The 19,367-nt window shown below is 32.4% G+C and overlaps 1 protein-coding gene across 1 annotated transcript in view; it reads left to right on the forward strand.

The window, feature by feature from the left end:
* LOC140447769 (LIM domain only protein 3) overlaps positions 1-19,367 on the forward strand; it is a 1,475,576-nt gene that overhangs the window by 524,603 nt on the left and 931,606 nt on the right. Inside the window, exon 3 of the mRNA XM_072540623.1 lies at positions 1,237-1,263. The gene's annotated coding sequence lies outside the window, so the exon portion shown is untranslated. The remainder of the gene's footprint in view (positions 1-1,236; positions 1,264-19,367) is intronic.

Here is a 19,367-nt window from a genome sequence, read left to right on the forward strand (position 1 = left end):
TGGGACTGCCGGTAGAAGTTACACTTCTATACACGCATTCGCCGTTACAAATTTATTTGGGAGTCAATCTGCACAATCATTACATATGCAATGCTATAGGTAAGACATAGCAGAAAGAGAAACAGAATTAATAACAACTTAATAACAAATAATAAACAACATTTGACCTGTAATAGGAGTATAGTAAATGAAGGATTGAATCAATATTTTGATGAAAATGTATATTTTTATTTTTATATATGTATAAAAGGAGTTGAATGCAAAAGTTTTTTTACACATACTCTGCAATAAAATTTATTGTTTATTTTGTTATAAATATAAAAATACAATACAATACACTGCAACATAATTCAATATAATAATACAATACAAATTAAAATGCAATATTCATAAGTATTTAAAAATGACAATAATATACATTAATTACTATTTAAATGGGAATATTTGACGTTGCAATTTTCACTTCGGAAATCGTTCTCAAAATACAAACATTAGTAAATTTATAAATATAAATATAAATTTATAAACATAATTTACTAATGTTTGTATTTTGAGAACGATTTCCGAAGTGGAAATTGAAACGTCAAAATAAACGTATTTTAACCTTTAATTGTGGCTTATTCCCATTTAAATAGTAATTAATTTAAAATGCCACAAGAAAATAGCTTCAGAACAATAATATACATAAAAAATACACTACAATACAGTGCAACATAATTCAATATAATAATACAATACAAATTAAAATGCAATATGTAATAATATTAATAAAAAAGTCCTCCCCGACTGGGAATCGAACCCCGGTCTCCCGCGTGACAGGCGGGGATAGTGACTACTATACTACCGAGGACATGACACAAACTTATTTCAAAATTGACAGTTCTGGGTCATACAGTGATTTATTGAGATTATTATTTTGAAATACAAAAGACTAATATAATTATGAACATTTAATAAATTATACAAAACATATCACATAAATAATAATATTAATAAATATTTTATTATATATAATATTATATGTATATATATATATATATATATATATATATATATATATATATATATATATATATAATATATAATATATATAATATTAAATATATTTACAAAAGGAACATTTTGTACACAACACAACGTGGAGCGCGCGTATAGAAGTATAACTTCAAAAATAAAGTAAACATATATAATGTGCTTCTCTTTTAAATAGCCATTAATATATCTTTATTGTTGCAGACACACTTTTAGTAGCATTCTCTATCGGTAAGTACCTTTTTTTACATCTATTATAAATTTCACTCAATTACTGGCCTATTATGTATTTTTCGTTCAAAGTAATAAAATAAAAATATCTGTTTTCTCATCATCTTAATATTAAAGCCCATATATCATTCGCTTTAATTAATTTAGAATGGTTTTAATGTTAGGTAGAGAGAGCTAAATTATTAGTTTATATGAGATGAAATTAAATGGTAAGAGCGAGATGGAAAGCATTAATTCTACTGAAAAATGTACTCTAACAAATTAGTTTGTATTATGATTATGTGTATATTTAGCTCTGATATGTTTTCCACTCATTTTTAATCACTTCATTTTAATTATTAGTGTTTCAACCCATAATACAGACAGAGGTGGGTTTAAATTTTTTCAGAGGTACATAATGGTATAGTGTATAAGATTTTTATTAATAAGTCTTTTTCACGTCATTAAAGAGTAGACTGAAACAGAGGGCTAAGTATCAAAAACCAATATTTTCAGGAGTGTTAAAAACCCGATTCCTTTAACCATTTATGAATAAAAATTTTCGTAATTCAACAAAATTAGTTCTTTTGACTAAAAACATAAAACGCTTTTGTTCCTGTTTGCCCCTACATGATCTGCATATGCTAAACAATGGTGCCTTCTGGTTATTAGTAACCCACTTCTGTTTATGCCGCTTTCTTTTATGATTTTTTCTTATTAAAAATTGGAAAGTATTTTGGATGAGTAATCCCCTACTTTTAAACCTCTCGCTACTTCAAAAGATTCACATATTCTGCCGTATTCAACTCTATATAAGAAATTTAAAACTTTATGTGTCTTATTCCATCTTAGAAGGACTTATTCGTTACGCACTCTATCAATCCATGACAGTATAAGAATCCTACAGTAGCACCACATCTCATAGGCTACCAGTTTGTTTACACACGGCGCTAGTAAGAGTCTAAGCTTCCTTAAGCCTACATTGCCATAATACAAATTGAATACCTAGTAAGAAACAGGAATTCGAGTTCGTAGTATAATGCTAAGCTCGCAACCACACAAAACTGGTTTCATTTTGATAAACGATGTCCTCGCCTGTTCGATTTTGGCACGAACCTCTTGAATATTATTCCAGTTTTCAACAAGCTGGCAGCCTAGGTATTTGTAGTATTGAGCCTATTTTACTTTGCCATTGAATTAAAATATCCTCTGATATTTTTATTTTTCCGACGACCCACTACTTTGTTTTCCTTACATTCAGGTTAAACTCACAATCGGAACTTTTGGATGCAACTTGATAGAGCAACTCTTGTAAACCTTTCAGAGCGCCTGCAACTACAACGGTATCGTCGGGATACCTTAAGTTGTTTATTTTTATACCATTTATGACTAGCTTTCTTTACCGTTAGAGAGTGCATTCTATATTATTTTGTTAATAACAGCGTAGTTAAATAACACCTCAGGTAGTATGCAGCCTAAAGAATACCTCATATAATTTTTAAGTCTTTAAATAACTAGTTATTAACCTTTATTATTAGTAGTCAGTTTCCAGAACAAGTTGGCAATTAACCTCTTTAAGAATATCCAGAAGTTTTACGTATTGGACACGATCCAAAGTCTTTCCTAATCTATAAAACAAGTGTATAATGGCACTGACACGTCCCTCGAGCGTTGAGGTCGGTCCTGAATATATTTTGCTGAAATATTGATATCCCAAAAACAGTTATTAACTTGTACCAGTTTATATTATAGCTGCTTTAAAATCTAAAAATAACAAATTTTTAATAATTCTATATTGGTGTAATATCTGATTAGTATTTCTACCATTTTTTCTAAGCACTCCTTGGTAACCTCTCAGTACTCTTTCAAAAAATATGATACAGTCTTCTCAGTAACGTAGCTAGAACTTAAGATAATGTTGTTAAATGCAATTCCTCTATAGTGCTTACAATCCATCTTGTCACCTGTTTTATGTATTAATAATACTATTGCCATTTTACTCCAGTCCTCAGAGACTAAAATACCACTGAACCTCTAAAAATCATACGAACAAGCTAAATTTTGCGTGTATTAGTTTTAAGACCCCAAAAAGATGCAAAAAAAGTTTACCACTTTTAGCCCCCCTCGGCTTTCTCCTAAAAAGTCCCCTCGTACAGGGAGAAAACGAAATAAACCGATTAATCAAAAATCTGTGAGTCGTAGAAAAAAATGTTTCAAATAACAAATGTAGCTGTAATCATTTTAAACAAAAATATTTAATAGCACTTTTTGCGTAGAATGAACTGTTCTCTTAGAAACAACGCTTGAAGCGACCGGTGATTTTGAATATCAGTTAGGCGCGTGAAATCAATTTTAAATAAAATTTGTTTCAACTTGACGGTAAAAATTCGATATCTTTTGATCAAATTGTATATATATATATATATATATATATATATATATACAAGGATTTCCACAGTTTTCACTGTATTCTTTCACTCAACCGTTTTCTACAATTTTTCCTGTTTAGCCAGTCCCCTTCCTGTAGGTTTCTTCTACTCATTGCTTCGTCCACCTCATCTCTGAAAGATCTTCGGGGTCTGCCTCTCTTTCTTCTTCCTATCATTATCCTATCCTATCATATCATATCTTCTGCCTATAGCATTAAGTTTCGGTTTTAGTTTTGGCAATAAATATGAAGAATTTGAAATATGCCTAAAAACGCTGAATTTAAACTTTTATATTACAGACGATCTAAAACGTTTAAAATTTTTTGATTGCACAAGTACGTTTTTCGAAAATAAATAACTTAAGCTACAAATTCCACTTAATACCGCCTTCGTGGAGGCATTTCACGTGACGAGTTATCTTTGTACTTTAAACGTTTAAATTCTGCGTTTTTGTTTTGTTTTGTTTCCAAAACTCAAAATTGAAATTTTATGTTATAAGTTTAAAAGATTAGGCTTTAACAATGCAAATTCTATTACGACCGGTCAATGAAAGTAATAAGTTTTATTGATGTCATGAGAATCGTAAAAATGGCAAAAATCGCTCAACGTTTACTTATTTAACACCTTTATAAAAACTGACTTCATTTGCAACAAATACAAAAATTGCACACGAAAGCTGCTCTCTTCACCTTTAAAACGCATTTTGACTTGGGTCGATAGGACACTCTATTTAAAAGATATCGAATTTTTACCGTCGAGTGTATACAATTTTATTTAAAATTGATAACGAGCATGTAACTGACATTCAAAATCGCCGGTCGTATGAAGCGTTGTTTCTGAGCGAACAGTTCATTCTACACAAAAAGTGCTAATTAATATTTTTGTTTAGAATTATCTCAGCTACATTTTTATTTGAAATATTTTTTTCTACTGCGTACAGATTTTTGGTAGATCGATTTTTCCCGTTTTTTTTTATTGTTCGAAAATTGACATTCTCAGCAAAATTTAGCTGGTTTGTATAATTTTTAGAGGTTAAATGTCTGACGACTGGACTATTTTCCAATCTTGTGGTATTTGTTAAGTTAACCATAACTTTTTTAGTAAAAGTATCGTTTCGGTTCTTTTAGGTGTCCATTTCCTCCTCTCCCCGATGCTTATTTCATGTTTACTTTAAGTTCCTATAATCTTTTATAGATTCCTTTCTCTATTTTTGTATTGGTATCTTACGAGCTCTTTACTTGAAATTTTGCCCAATATATTCTTTACTTCCTTATAGTACGCATCCTTCACCCATCTTTCTTTTTATCCATCGGGGCATGGACATTTGCTATTTTAATTACTTGTATATTACTTTTTCTTTTTGTGTTACATAATCTATATGATATTGTTTAAAAATCTTGTATCCAATGTTTTTTTATTCACCAGAAATGCTACCCCTATCTTCTGCTGTTTCCACTGCCGGTAAACGGAATATAGTTTTCCAATTTCGAAGCATTCCCATTCAGATCAGTTTCTTGTAACGCTACAAAATCTAAGTTACATCTTTTTATTTTACGATTTAATTTCTGAACTGGTTTTTCCTTAATAATCTTCTTTCTTTCTTGTTGAGTTTTTTTTTATTTGCAGCTTTCGGTATCTATTTTTGTGCCATTTTATTTGTTTGTTTGTCTCGAATGGTCTACTAGTTTCTATATTATATATATATATATATATATATATATATATATATATATATATATATATATATATATATGGGCTTGTTTTACGACCGCGATGCTAGAATTATATCGTGGCTTAAAGTAGAAAGTTTTGAAAAAACCTCAAAATTTACCCAGTGGCCAAATATGTTTATATAAATTTTAAGTATTCAATATGGGAGTAATTTTTAATGCCAATTTATTATCTTGTAGACTTTTAGCCAACACAACAGCCCAATATGGCTAATATTTTAATCAAATTCAACCTAAAATGTGTTTATTTAGTATTAACCTATTATACGATATTTTCAAAATACTTGTAGTTTTTTATATTTTTAAATTTAAAGATATAATTGTAACCAAATAATAAAAGGCGGTGAATAGATTTCACTTATATTTTGTCAGAACTTGTGGTTAACACCAGCCAACTGAAATTAAACCCCCGTATATTTACCTAATGAGCCGAACAAAAGAAACAGTCGCTCTCTTTCTATCGAGCCGCTATCTATCTCTGTTTCGCCACTAATTTTACCCCGTCTCATTGTTAGAAACCCCTCGCTAACAAGACTGACAATCCGAAATAATTGGACTCTCTTACTAATTGGAACAATAGCTAAAAAATAACTTGGGATGCATCATAATGAATCCTCTGGTAAGTGTCTGCCATTACAGAATATGCCTCTTCATCGCAACTTCTAATTAGACCTGTGTATCTAATTATATCCCAGCTAATTAAATATGTAACCACAGAGAATTTCGTTAAACAAAGTCAGAAAAGCGTACTTATAAAACTCGAGTACAAGGCAGCAATTCCGACTTTGTGTTTATCCAACTTTCTGCCAGTTCAAGCCTAATAAACGCCGTAATGAGCCTATGTCAATACAGGGCACTCTTTGAAGTATGGATGTCAATGTATCTGCAAAATTAGAGAGCTTGCTTTGACGGTTTAAGAGGTTCTATATATACATATCTTTTTAACGTTTCTACAACGACAAATTGATCAACAATTCTTCAACTCCACGAACGAGAGATATAAAGAAAGCATCGTTTTAAAAATCATAGAACTCAACGTTTATACAAAATTCAGAAAATGTTCACTTTGTTAGTCAGTATTGCGTTTCTGCAATTAAAATTGAAATTAAAATCTGGTTTTTCCATCATGATTTTTTAATTGATTAAGAGGTTTTTGACTTTTAATTGACCAAATAAAATATCATCTTTAAAAACCGTTTCTACAAATCCAGTTTGTTGAACAGTTTTTTATAGTCACAGTCACAGTTTAGATATTTCTTTGTGCTGAAATTATTTATATCATACTAGTCGAAAAAACTGCAACTTTTACTGTTTTTTGGTAAATTAAATTAGTTATTAGCAAAATAGTCCAGTCGTCAGAGAGTTGACCCCTAAAAATCATACGATCAAGCTGAATTTTGCAAAGAATATTAATTTTGGGACCCCAAAATAAGGGGGGTAAAAACGCAAAAAATCGATTTACCAAGAATGTGTACACTGTAGAAAAAATGTTTCAAATAAAAAATGTAGCTGATATAATTTTATAACAAAATGTTGATAAGAATTTTTTATGTAGAATGAACCGTTCTCTTAGAAAGAGCGTTTGAAGCGACCGCCGATTTTGAATGTCAGTTACGCAAGCGAAATCAAAGTTCAATAAAATTTGTATCAGCTGGACGGTAAAAATTCGATATCTTTTGATCCAAATGTCCTATCGACAAAATTCAAGATGTGTTTGAAAGGAAAAGAGCGCAGCTTTCGTATACAGTTTTTGTATTTTGTGAAGAAAGAACTCAGTTTTTATAAAAGTGTTAAATAAATTTACGTGGCGCGATTTTTGCAATTTTTTACGATTCTCGTGGGATCAATAAAATTGATCACTTTCATTGACAAGTTGTAATAAAAGTTTCATATTTAGAGAGCAACCTTAAAAGCCTATGACATGAAATTTTAATTTTGATTTGTGTTAGCAAATGTGAGGCATTTGAAATAGTAATAATAAACGTAGAATTTAATGTCTTACATTACAAACAATCAGACGTTCACGGAAAATGCATTTAAGAACACAGTTTTGGGTGTAGATTATTGCAGAAGTTTTGGTCTTTTGAAAAACCTACTAGTGTAATTGAAAAGAAAGGTTTAAATGTTTTAGATTGTTTGTTGTGTGAAAGTTTAAATCCAACGATTTTTAAACATATTTCAAATGCCTTACATTTGTTGGCAAAACTTAAAACTAAAATTTCATGCTGTAGGTTTTAAAGGTTAGGCTTTAGGGTGCGTTCATTACGGAGATCATGGCATGGTATCCTCGCCTAGAGTATAGCACTGACTGTGAACGCTCGCATTTAAAATAATGCATTTATTTTACGTGGCGATGATAATATAATACCATCCTGTGGTCCGATCGAGGGTCGGCACCTCGTTATGAACGCACACTTGGCCAAAAACTCAAAACTGGCCAGTCAATGAAAGGGATAAATTGTATTGATCTAGTAAGAATCATAAAAAATGGCAAAAATCGCGCAACACCTGTATAAAATCTGGCTTTATTTGCGGCAAAATACAAAAACTGCATACGAAAGCTGAAATCTTTACCTTTAAAACATATATTGATTTTTGTCGAAGTCAACTGAATCAAAAGATATCGAATTTTTACCGCCGACCTGATACAAATTTTATTGAACATTGATTTCGCGCGCGTAACTGACATGTAAAATCGACGGTCGCTTCCAGCGTTGTTTCTAAGAGAACGGTTCGTTCTACATAAAAAATGTTTATAAACATTTTTATTTAAAATTATCTCAGCTACATTTTTTATTTGAAACATTTTTTTCTACGGCATGCAGATTCTTGGTAAATCGATTTTTTGCGTTTTTATCCCCCTGCGAGGGGGGTTTTAGGAGGAAGCCCGGGGGTAAAATTGGTAAACATTTTTGCATCTTTTTTGGAGTCCCAAAATTAATGTTCTTGGCAAAATTCAGCTTGTTCATATGATTTTTAGAGATTCAGTGGCACTTTCGTCTCTGACAACTGGAGTATAAGCCGTTATACTATTACATTATTTGTTTATAATTTATTTTAAAACATTTCTTTATACTGCAAATATCTGTACCATAGTAGTCGAGAAAACTGTTATTCACTGTTTTTGCTAAATTAGATCTGGTATTCGCCGTATCACATTTTTTGTTTATAGTTTATTTTAAAAATTTTTACTACACCTTGATCCAGTTATCCTCAAATAGTTTGAAATTTTTCGTATGTAACGTAAAATATTTAAACCAAAAAGTTATCATATCTGTCGTAAATGTTGCAGATTTTTGCTTTTTCAATACCCAGAGAATTTTTCTTTTCACAGTTTAAGTAAGAGCAAGATAAAAGTGTAACTATTTAGCACATTTATTAATTTTGAAGTTAAAAGTTTTTATTTACATTTTCACCAAGCAAAGTCTGGTTTGGCGCATGAAAAATATTTTTAGCTTTTCAGTACTTGATAATGCCAGAACTATTAATGTCGTCTTTTCAAACCTTCAATCCGTAAATCTTCAAATTTTTGGGAGATTTCTAAATTTATTTCTTCATTAATGGTCCCGATATGGAAAAAACAGCTATATCGAATAATACTCTGGGAAGGTGACGCATAAATGTAACAAGATATACTAATTGTATGATGGGCAAATAAAATACGCCGTTTATTAATAAGAAGGTAAAAATTATATCGATTCCCAACAATTTGATAGCCCTCTGTACATTTTAATGGGTAACATGCGTTCCTTTATAATGAGTCAGCTGTAACAACAGATATTTTCACCGACACGTTTTAGCAAATTATAATTTGGTAAGCACAATTTATTAGAAATGTTAATCATTGACTCGTTATCAGTGGTGATTCATGAAGGTATCTTAAAAGTATTGTCTACATCGAAATTTAAATTTATTTGAGATACTTATTTTAAAAAATGAAAATAGGTACACAACGTTTTTTTTTTAATCACAATAACACCGAGTTGTTAACCCATACCTCTTGTCGTACTGCTCATTCATAGATTATTCGATACACCAGCGCATTCTAAGTAGCAGCCTATTTAGACTTTACGCTATTACGTTAGCCTTTTTGTTTTCAGGCCACGGTTTAAAGTCACTAAAGATGATTGCTCCATACAAGTTAGACGAGGACCAGCGGCGAGAATCGACGGAGCTCCTCTTTCCCACCAAGGAGGAACAAACCTTCTTGAAGGTCTCTACTGCGGTGGTGGAGGAATTCACAGAAGAAGAAATAAAGACCGCTGGTCAATAAATCAAGACAGGGAGAGCTCCCGGCCCCGATGGACTGCCACCGGAGGCACTGAAGATAGCAACAACAGAGAAACTAGGTTTGACCAGAAAAATATATAACGATCCACTGCGGAAGCTAGAGTTTCCCAGAGAACTAAAGGAAGCAAATCTGATTTTGCTCCTAAAGCCTGGGAGAACCTCCGATTCAGCATCCTCTTATAGGCCAATATGCCTTCTGGACTGCTTTGGCAAGTTCTATGAGAATCTTCTCAAGAAGAGGCTAGAAGGCGTGTTGGCAGATAAAAGAGCTCTATTCAACCAACAATATGGATTCAGAAAAGGTCAATCAGCAGTCGACGCCACGATCTGGATAAGAAACACGGTGAAAACAAGCAAAAAGAAATGGGTGGTACTTGTTTTATTGGACGTCAAAAACGCCTTCAATTCAGCGAACTTGGGTCTTATCGTAGACAAGATTGTCGAACTTGGGATCCCGGAATATGTGTCCAATATAATAAAGGACTACTTATTGCAAAGAAGCGTATGCATATCGAAGAAAAATAAGATGAAAATGACTGCTGGAGTACCCCAAGGGTCAGTCCTGGGACCCACACTATGAAATATTTTATACAACGGATTACTGGAAGTAAACAGAACACAAGGAGTAAGGGCTATTGCATACGCAGATGACCTAGCCCTACTTATACATGATATGAATTGGGGTATTATAAACAAAGCAAATTAAGCAATAAAAAAACTGCGAGATGGATAGAGAGAAATGACCTTAAACTTGCAGTAAAAAAGACAGAAGTAATCATCTTGAGGGGACCACGGGATAGAAAAAACGTAAATTTTCGGTTCAGAAGCTCCGACCTAAGATCCCAGAAGACCGTAAAATACTTGGGAATCATACTAGACGACAACATGCATTCAGACACCACATACAAGAAGCATGTCGGAAGGCGGAAGAAAGGACCTTAACTCTTAATAAGATAATGGTAATAACTCCGAATATAGGAGGCCCTGGGTCACATAAAAGATCATTATCCTACAATCAATCATGTTCATCTTACTATATGGAGCCCCAGTGTGGTATGAGATCCTCAACAAAGCGAAATATAAAGACATGCTTCTTAGGATGCAGAGGAAACCATTGATCAAGGTATGCAGCGCGTACAGGACCGTATCAACCATTGCCTTACAAGAATTGGCCGGTGCTGCACCGGTACATATCCTGACTAATAAAAGGGTTTGGATGCACCAAAGGGGCAACGGAGCTTTAGGTTCAGGAACACAAGAACGAAAAAGGAGTTTGGAGATCTGGCAGGACCAATGGTCAAGGGAAACAGACAGGGTTGCATCGACGAGGACCCTTATCTCAGATTTAGTAAGGTGGTATGAGTGTAAACATAGACGTGTCAACTACTACTTCACCCAATTTATAAAGGGGCATAGATCGTTCCAGTCTTATGTGTCTCGAGTGTGAAGTGGTGGATGACGCGCATCATGTGGTTTTCGTATGCTCTGCATACAATGTGGGGCGAACGTTGCTGCAGCTGGGCCTAGGGTCAACTCTAGGCGAGCCACATGGACTAATGAATAAAGCAATTGAATTCAAAAGAATCTTTGACTTGATCATTGGTTTTGTGACAGAAACCATAAAACACAAGGAAGAGAAAGAGAGGAGACCGCAACAAAGGTGAACTGTTTATTTTAATGTGTCGTATATGTCGGCGTCAGTGGGGTGAGCAACTATTCAGCTTCCACTACTGACGCCGAAATCTTAAATGAATTCTCAAAGAACTTGACTACATTACAGAAATCAATTTACATACGTGTTGTTTTGTTTTGATTTGTGTACGGTGCGTGTCTCCTTTTGGAGCAGCCTATTACTTAGTAATGGGCTGGTGTAGATGGAGAAATAAAGGGACCACCCCTGAGGGTGAAATATAAATGTCTAGAGTTGCTTGTACCTTTTGTCTGATCTTTCTCCTTAAGTTCAAGATGGTTGAGATAACGGCGCGGTCGCTTCTTCCTGCCCATCGCTCCTGCACAAGGATGGTTACCTTACAAACCAAGTCCGGTGTAGACGTGAGTGGGGTGGCACGACTGGGTTGCTATGGCAATCACGGAGCGCAGACGGGGAGCCACAGATGGGAGTTATGTGTAAAGATGACGGGTCAGATGGTAATGCTCGCTAAGTACGATGAGACGTAGTCGACTAAATCCAACACACTTGGGACACCTACCCAGAGGTCTTTTGAAGATTCTCCACCTCCCAAAAAAAAGGGTTTGAACCACAGATCCATAGATCAGTTGCAGGGAAGTCTGGCCCCCTTGGCTATCTGTCCCACGATTTTATTTTATGCATAAATAAGTCCTTTATGTATTTTAGAAAGATTAATAAATAGTTGGATAGCTAATCTAACAATGAAAATTCCTTTATATTCGATGATGTAAAATTATCTATATCGTACCTAGGTACCATTTTTAACGTTTTACATAAAAAATATATTACAACGATACAACTATTATATTTACCACATTATATTTTTTACTTACAGCTTGGTTTATGGATGAAATAATAAAAAAATTAAGAACTAAAAGTGGATATCAAATGGGAGATTAACAACTTAAAATTATCTGCTATGCAGACGATAATTGATGATAATTTCCCCAAAAAAGACCAAATGCATGGTTACAACAGCAAATTTACTAAAATGTAAATTGAAACTGGAAGATAATAGAACAAGTGATGGAGTTTAAATATCTAGGCATCACATTATCTAGCTACGGAAAGCTCGAAACTGAATTGGAAGATCAAGTGAATAGAGCAAACGGAGCCGCAGGCTGTCTGAATGAAAAAATATAAATATGGAGAAATAAAAATATCGGGAAATAAATGAAAAGCAGAAACACGACCTGACACAGAGAGGACAAAAAGGATGTTAGAAACAGCAGAGATAAAAACACTTTAAAAAATTGATAGTAAGACACTATGGGACAGAGCTAGAAGTACATATATACGACGTAGATGCAAGGTAGAGAACATCAAGAACTGGGTAAGAAATAGAAAAGTAGAATGGAACGATTATTATACAAGCCGATTGACAACTAATAGAGTAGTAAAGGTAAAGTAAGAGACGGTTCCCCAATAAGAAGAAGACCACGAAAACGATAGAACGACAACTTACTGAAGGCACGTTGAAAAACAGACAAAGTCATGTCTACATAAAAAGAAGAAGAAGAAGCTTGGTTTATAAATAATCGAAATCCTGGGAATCCATTGAGCCTTCTAACTCGTAGACCCTTACTATTATAGGTTCAATAACATTTTCTGTTATCATATCCAACTTTCACATTTTATCTTCTATTTTCAAGACATGGGCAACAGCGTTTTTCAATTTGTGGGATCTAAGTACCCTAACTGATCTATTTTGAGCTGCTGTAAATCAAATAAAATGGGTCAATGTGGTCGCCAACATCTCTAAAAGATAGGCACATTTAGAACAAGTAATCTATATAGTAAAAAATTCGAAAGTGACAATATTTCAGACATGTAATGAGACATCCAGAGAGGGATAACCTTCTACACCTTGTAAGAGGCCCAGACCGAAGAAGAACATCCTGGCTCGGAAATCTCTGAGAGTGGTATTAAGAAATATCTGATAATCTGTTTCGAGTTGCCGTGAACAAATTTATTATTGCCAATATGATCGCCAACATTCGATAATCGGGCAGAGTACTAAAAGAAGAAAGAACAGTAATCTATACTAATTACAATATCTACCACGATCCTCCTTGATTATTATCATGAGTTCTACTTTGACCGTTTTGTTTGATCATATTTTTGTTATTAGTCTGAATATTTATTAAACACTAGCCTTGAATATATGTTGAGTATGACATAGATACCATAGACACTTTCTCTTGAGTTAAAAACATTCTAAGCTTATTTTTAATAGCTAATTCATATTCTAGAAGGAATTCTAGCTTGTGAGCTTCCAGTGTCTATTAAGGCTTTGGCATTAATTTGGTTTTTTTGGCTATAAATTTTGTAAGCGATTGAGGTGTTTTAATTGAAGAAGCGATTCCAATTGTAGAAGTAGAAGTTCATTTCGTTTGAGTTTTCTTTGATTACATTCGCATTTTAGCCCAATGTCCAATTTGATGACAATTTTGGCAAGTCGCAGTTCTTGCTGGACATAAAGATCGGGGATGTTTTGTATGTCTACAAAAATAACAAGTCTGATCAGGTTTTGTTTGAACAGAAGCTGAAGTAGTTTGTTCTAAATTTTGATACGTATCAGATTGGTTTTAAAGATTTTTTGTTGTATCTTCTAAATATCTAGATTTGGATAATGCGTCATCCAAAGTCCAAGAACTAAACTCAAGTAATCCTTAACGTTTATAAGATTGAATGAGACCAGTAATAAAAGGAGAAAACTGCTTTAAAATTACAATTTTTAGTCAAAAGGTTTAACTGTTGTATATATTGATCTATAGATTCGTTTATTTATTGTTTTCTTGTAGCTAAAATATATGTCTCGCGTAAATCTCGTTTTTAGATTTAACATACAATTCTTCTAAAATTTTGATAGTAGAAATGCATCTTCGCTTATGTAATCATAGACTGTATGCGTAACGAAATTTATTAAAAGCATGTATGTTCAATCACAAATTAATCCCTTAATTTGTAATCTCACATTATTCTTAACTTCTTAATATTTTATAGTTTCACCGCGTATAATTGAAACATTGTGAAAACATATCGTGTAATATTTTAATAATTAGTTCATTTACCTACAACGTAATAAATTGCCGAATAATATATTTTCCAATTGAACTTCCTAATTGTTGCAATTACGGCCTAGATTAAATTGTATTGCAAGCTTATAGTTCATTATTGTAAGTTTGTTAGTATGATAGAAGCAATAACCTCTGTGCTGAGGTATACATTATTTTTGAGATTATAAATTGGGGATTTGAGCTTATTCGAGTGCTGTCTATTGTAGTAAGTTACCTAACCATCATCTTTAGTGTAATTATTAGAAGCTGTTAATAAAACCATAATTTTACTCCACAGCTTCAACGTTTTATTTTATTTACCATCGTCGATCAAGAAGAAGCGGACAAAGGGGCATTATAAAATGATTCGATCCTTATATCTACGTTCGAATCTGTCCATGTACTTGTCTTTATCTTTTAATGACTTGTCTTTAGATTCATTCCTTTTCAAAAAATTCTTGAATGTTTCATACCAATGTTTGAATTCTTTGGCGACATTTTGAGAATTTGGATCAGCTTCTAGGTGATCTGGTCTAAAGTACTTCTTCATTGTATATTTGTGCGAATAAAATTGTAGTAAAATACCTTTTTGCAGAATTAGGCTTTTATTCGCATAGAATTTGCAATTAGAATAACAAAACAATTATCACAACACTAAGAACACTGTCACAACAATAAAACTAAACACTAAATTATACCACACCAATAGAGAAAAACAGATGAGGCAGGCCAATAAAAGAGTAGAACAGCGACATAGCAGAGGTATTACAAAATAAGGGCAAAAAAATGTATATTAGTTTTTCTGTTATTTCTTGTAGAAATGAATAACTGAGGGTCCTAGTAACAAAGTCGGCAATCTCCACTTTTTACCAAAATTGAATTAGTTACATCAAATTGTGTGTGTGTGTGTGTGTGTGTGTGTGTGTGTGTGTGTGTGTGTGTGTGTGTGTGTGTGTGTTCCCTATGCATTGAGTTTGCAAAAAAATTAAAAGATCTATAGATGAAGAAGAGAAGAAAAAATTGATTGTTGAAAGAAAAATTCATAAGCTAATAGCTAATGCATTTTTTGAGTTACTTAAAGAGTCACGAGATGAGTTAATAACACTAACTTTCAATTGTCAAAAAAACCTTCTACTTCCTAAGGTCCCCAACCTTAGTGCCTACTACTCTAGGCAAGTGTATTTGTATAATTTTACCATAGTCCAGGGAACCTCTCAATCAAAGCTTGTTCAAAAAATGTATTTTCGTATTATTGGACAGAGGACGCATTCGGAAAAGGTTTCAACGAAATTTCTTCCGCCGTTTTTGACAGGCTTAATAAAATTGATTTTCCATTGTAACCAGCATCAGGCTAATGATAGATGGCTGCAGTGGCCAAAATAAGAACACTGCGCTAATTGGAATGTGTTGCAAATGGCTTTCATCAAGAGCACCAAAACATGTACAAACTATCGAGGTAATTTTTCCGGTGGTAGGCCATTCTTTCTTGTTAGCTGGTAGGGTATTTGGTAATATCTAGAAAGATATTAAAAAACTGGAAGTTATATCGCGCCCAAAAACGCATTTTGAATTGTTTTCAAAAAAGCTATAGTTACTCACTTAGGGCAAAATTGCAAAGTGTTTAATAGGAAAGAAACAATCTCAAGTGTTTTTAGACCCACTAGTACATGGCATTTTTCTTTTGAAAATACAAAGCGGTTTTTCCCAAGAAAATGCAAGACTGGAAATATTAAAAATTAGAGAAGAAATTAATTACAGAAAAAATTTGCAAAAAAAAAGTGTTTTAAATAAAGGTTGACGGTCTATATGATTCACCCCGTAATTATAGAAAGTGTTCTGCAAAAAGTAAATTCACTTAAGCTTAAAGATGTTGATAAGCTTCTCACCAAGCACTTTGGAAATACTTGGAGAACTATGGATGAACTCAAGTTTTTTGAAGATATTATCTTCAATAATAATCAACTAGAGCAGCTAGCAGTTCAGGAAGGAAGTGCTGATGCAGTTCCAGATACTGAAGAAATAGAGGAAGCAACTTATGAGTTTTTTGAAGAACTTCCTTCTATTTTAATAAAATATATAATATTTTGGTTCTTAAATTACATAATTTTGAAAACAAAATGTTGCTGTTTTATTTTTATGAGCTGTCAAAAATAAAATTATCTGTAAAACTCTCCAAGGTAACATCAAAACCTTTTATTATTTTCTTGCCGAATTTTAGTATCAAAACCGGCAATATACACCTTTTAGTATCAAAACCGGTATTCTCCATTTTTTTTTCAATTAAAAAAAAAAACTGTTAATAATTTAGGTAAAGTGTCTTCACAAGTCTTATAAATGAAACTATATTTGGTTCCATATCACCTAAAATAAAGGCATATCATTGTTTTGCGTTTTACTCAATAGTCAAAATGATGGAGATTGCCAACTTTGTTGCTAGGACCCTCAACTTTCAGAACCAATTTACCATCCACTTTCCTTTAGCCACACGCAATTCTTTTTTATTACTTTTGTTTTCATCTGTATTCTTCTGCTTTGTTCTTGCAGTTTCTTCGTTGTTTCATAAGGTCTAGTATTTCTTCCGTCATCCATTGTTGTTTCTTTTGTCTATTTGTTAGTTTTTCTTCTTCTGATGCCTCTTCTCTATCTGGTTTCGCCTGATTCTTGCGTCTGCGATTAAAGAGTTGTCAGACTTAATTTTTGCTTCAGAATACGTTGTAAGTTTATGAAGTTCCTGAATCTTTTGTTTATAAAAATACAGTCTATCTGATTTTTTACTATATATGTTGGATTATCTCTAGCTCTTCAAGTATATCGACTACGTTTATATGTTATAATGCATGCAAAAATGACAGCCTAGCCTGTCATCTGGTTCATTGCTTCATTTACACATTGTTAATTTAATATAATTTCTATGTGCCGGTCAGTATAGTATAAAAATTTTCGAATAATTAAATTTATACAAAATATAGAAACTTTAACTTAAATATAGAAACTCACACGAGAAGTTTAAAAAATTAAAACCGTCAAGCATCAATATCTTATATACAATACAATACATACCGTATGCATATCATAAAATATTCTTTTATTTTCAATAAAACTGTTAAGAATTCTCATACATTTATGCAGAGGATTCAATTTCGAGCTCAAACAAAAATTTTTTGTTGTACAAACATATTAAAATATATTATACGCTTGTTTAGACTTTCTAACATATTTTATCAAGTATTTTAAACAGAGTAAAACAAAGTTTTTGTGGAAACAAAATATTTTAGCATACTAAGCAAAAATATAATGTTGTTAAAATGTGTCTTTTCTCACTGTTCTTTAGTTATTTTAATATTTTAAATCTAAACTTTAAATATTAGAAGGAAAACTTTAAAATAGAGATGTAAATACAGATAGTGTGTTGTGTGAATTTATGTTTACGTAAGTGATAATTTGATGAAATCATTTATTAGTTACAGACAAAGAAAAATAAGATTTTTTTATTGAAACTATGTTCTTCCATGGTTTTTATAACTTACCCCAGGACATAAAGCCTAAAAAGCACTTGAACATTCGTAAAATTACTGGGCGTTATTTTTAACTATAAGAATATATAGAATATCTGAGGAAAATTAATAGAAACGGCCTACTCTTTTATGGGTATCAAAATTTTTATTGCTTTATTGTTTTTTATTAAAATTTAAACAGAAAAAGCGACTTTTTCCATTCATTTCAATATTTTGAAAAAACTAGAAAAAACTACATTCTAGATGAAAACGATCATCACAAGACTTTCTTGAAAATACTAGCTCTTAAAAGAATGAGGATTTCTAGTTTAAAAATGTGTAAACGAAAAAGTTATTGCAAATTAAACCCAAAAAAAAACATTTTTCTCAATTCTTTATAATTATTAAAATTAATAATAACAACATTCAAAACCACAACTCACACTATGAGTTTTTATGCAGTTACTATATTTGCAAAAGATGAGCCAGGTCGTTCAAGTAGTTTTTAAACAATCCTATTGGTTGAAAAAAAAGATCATTTTCAAATGACTGTACAGGTACTTTTTCAATACTTAGTTTAACAAACCTTAAATGGTTTTTTTATATTTAGGTTTGGAAGTTCACTAATGCTGACATCAAATAAAATCAAATAAAACATTTAGCAGCGGTAAGAAAGCATGTTGTAGTATTACATTACTATCTTTGAGCTGTTCTTATACGAATAAATAATTAATTATGCTTATCAAAAGGTATTTAGTGATTTGACGCATAAATATCACAACTAAGAATTATTATGCGCCTGCATTACAAGATATAACTAAATCACTAAAGAAAACCAAAAACAACAAAGCACATGAACCAGAGAACATAAAAATGGAACTACATTGCCTTTAGTAACAAGTATCTTTTCCACATTCTTAAAAGAAAAAATAGAACAACACATGGGATATTATAATGAAGAACAAGCCGGATTCCGAAAAGTCAGATCGTGTTTCGATAATATATTCATCATGAGATAGGTGATAGAAATCAACAAAGAGAAAAATATTGAAACACATACGACCTGTATAAATTTAAAGAAAGCATACGATAGCGTGCCCAGCAAACAACTATGGGAAGCAATGAGAAAAATGCACGTTAGAGAGAAATGGGTATGTGGTGAGCGAAGATGTAGGTGTTTGTCCTTACACCTTTGTCCTGATGGCTTTGTTTCACGCACCAGTAATAGTTCGCTGGTTTTTCGCTTGGGAAACAAGGTTTTTCCTTAGGGAAATAGGTTCACTTTATATATATATATTTCTTTGAAGGACCACCCAGAAAACTGGGAAAAATGAAGATTCGAAAAGAACGTTTGAACAAATATATTTAAACAAATACAATGTATTTTAAACGCCGATAACTTGCATATGATACACACTTGTCAGTGATACAAT

Source organism: Diabrotica undecimpunctata, chromosome 8 (assembly GCF_040954645.1).
Source record: "Diabrotica undecimpunctata isolate CICGRU chromosome 8, icDiaUnde3, whole genome shotgun sequence".
In the NCBI taxonomy this organism is placed as follows: Eukaryota; Metazoa; Arthropoda; class Insecta; order Coleoptera; family Chrysomelidae; genus Diabrotica; species Diabrotica undecimpunctata.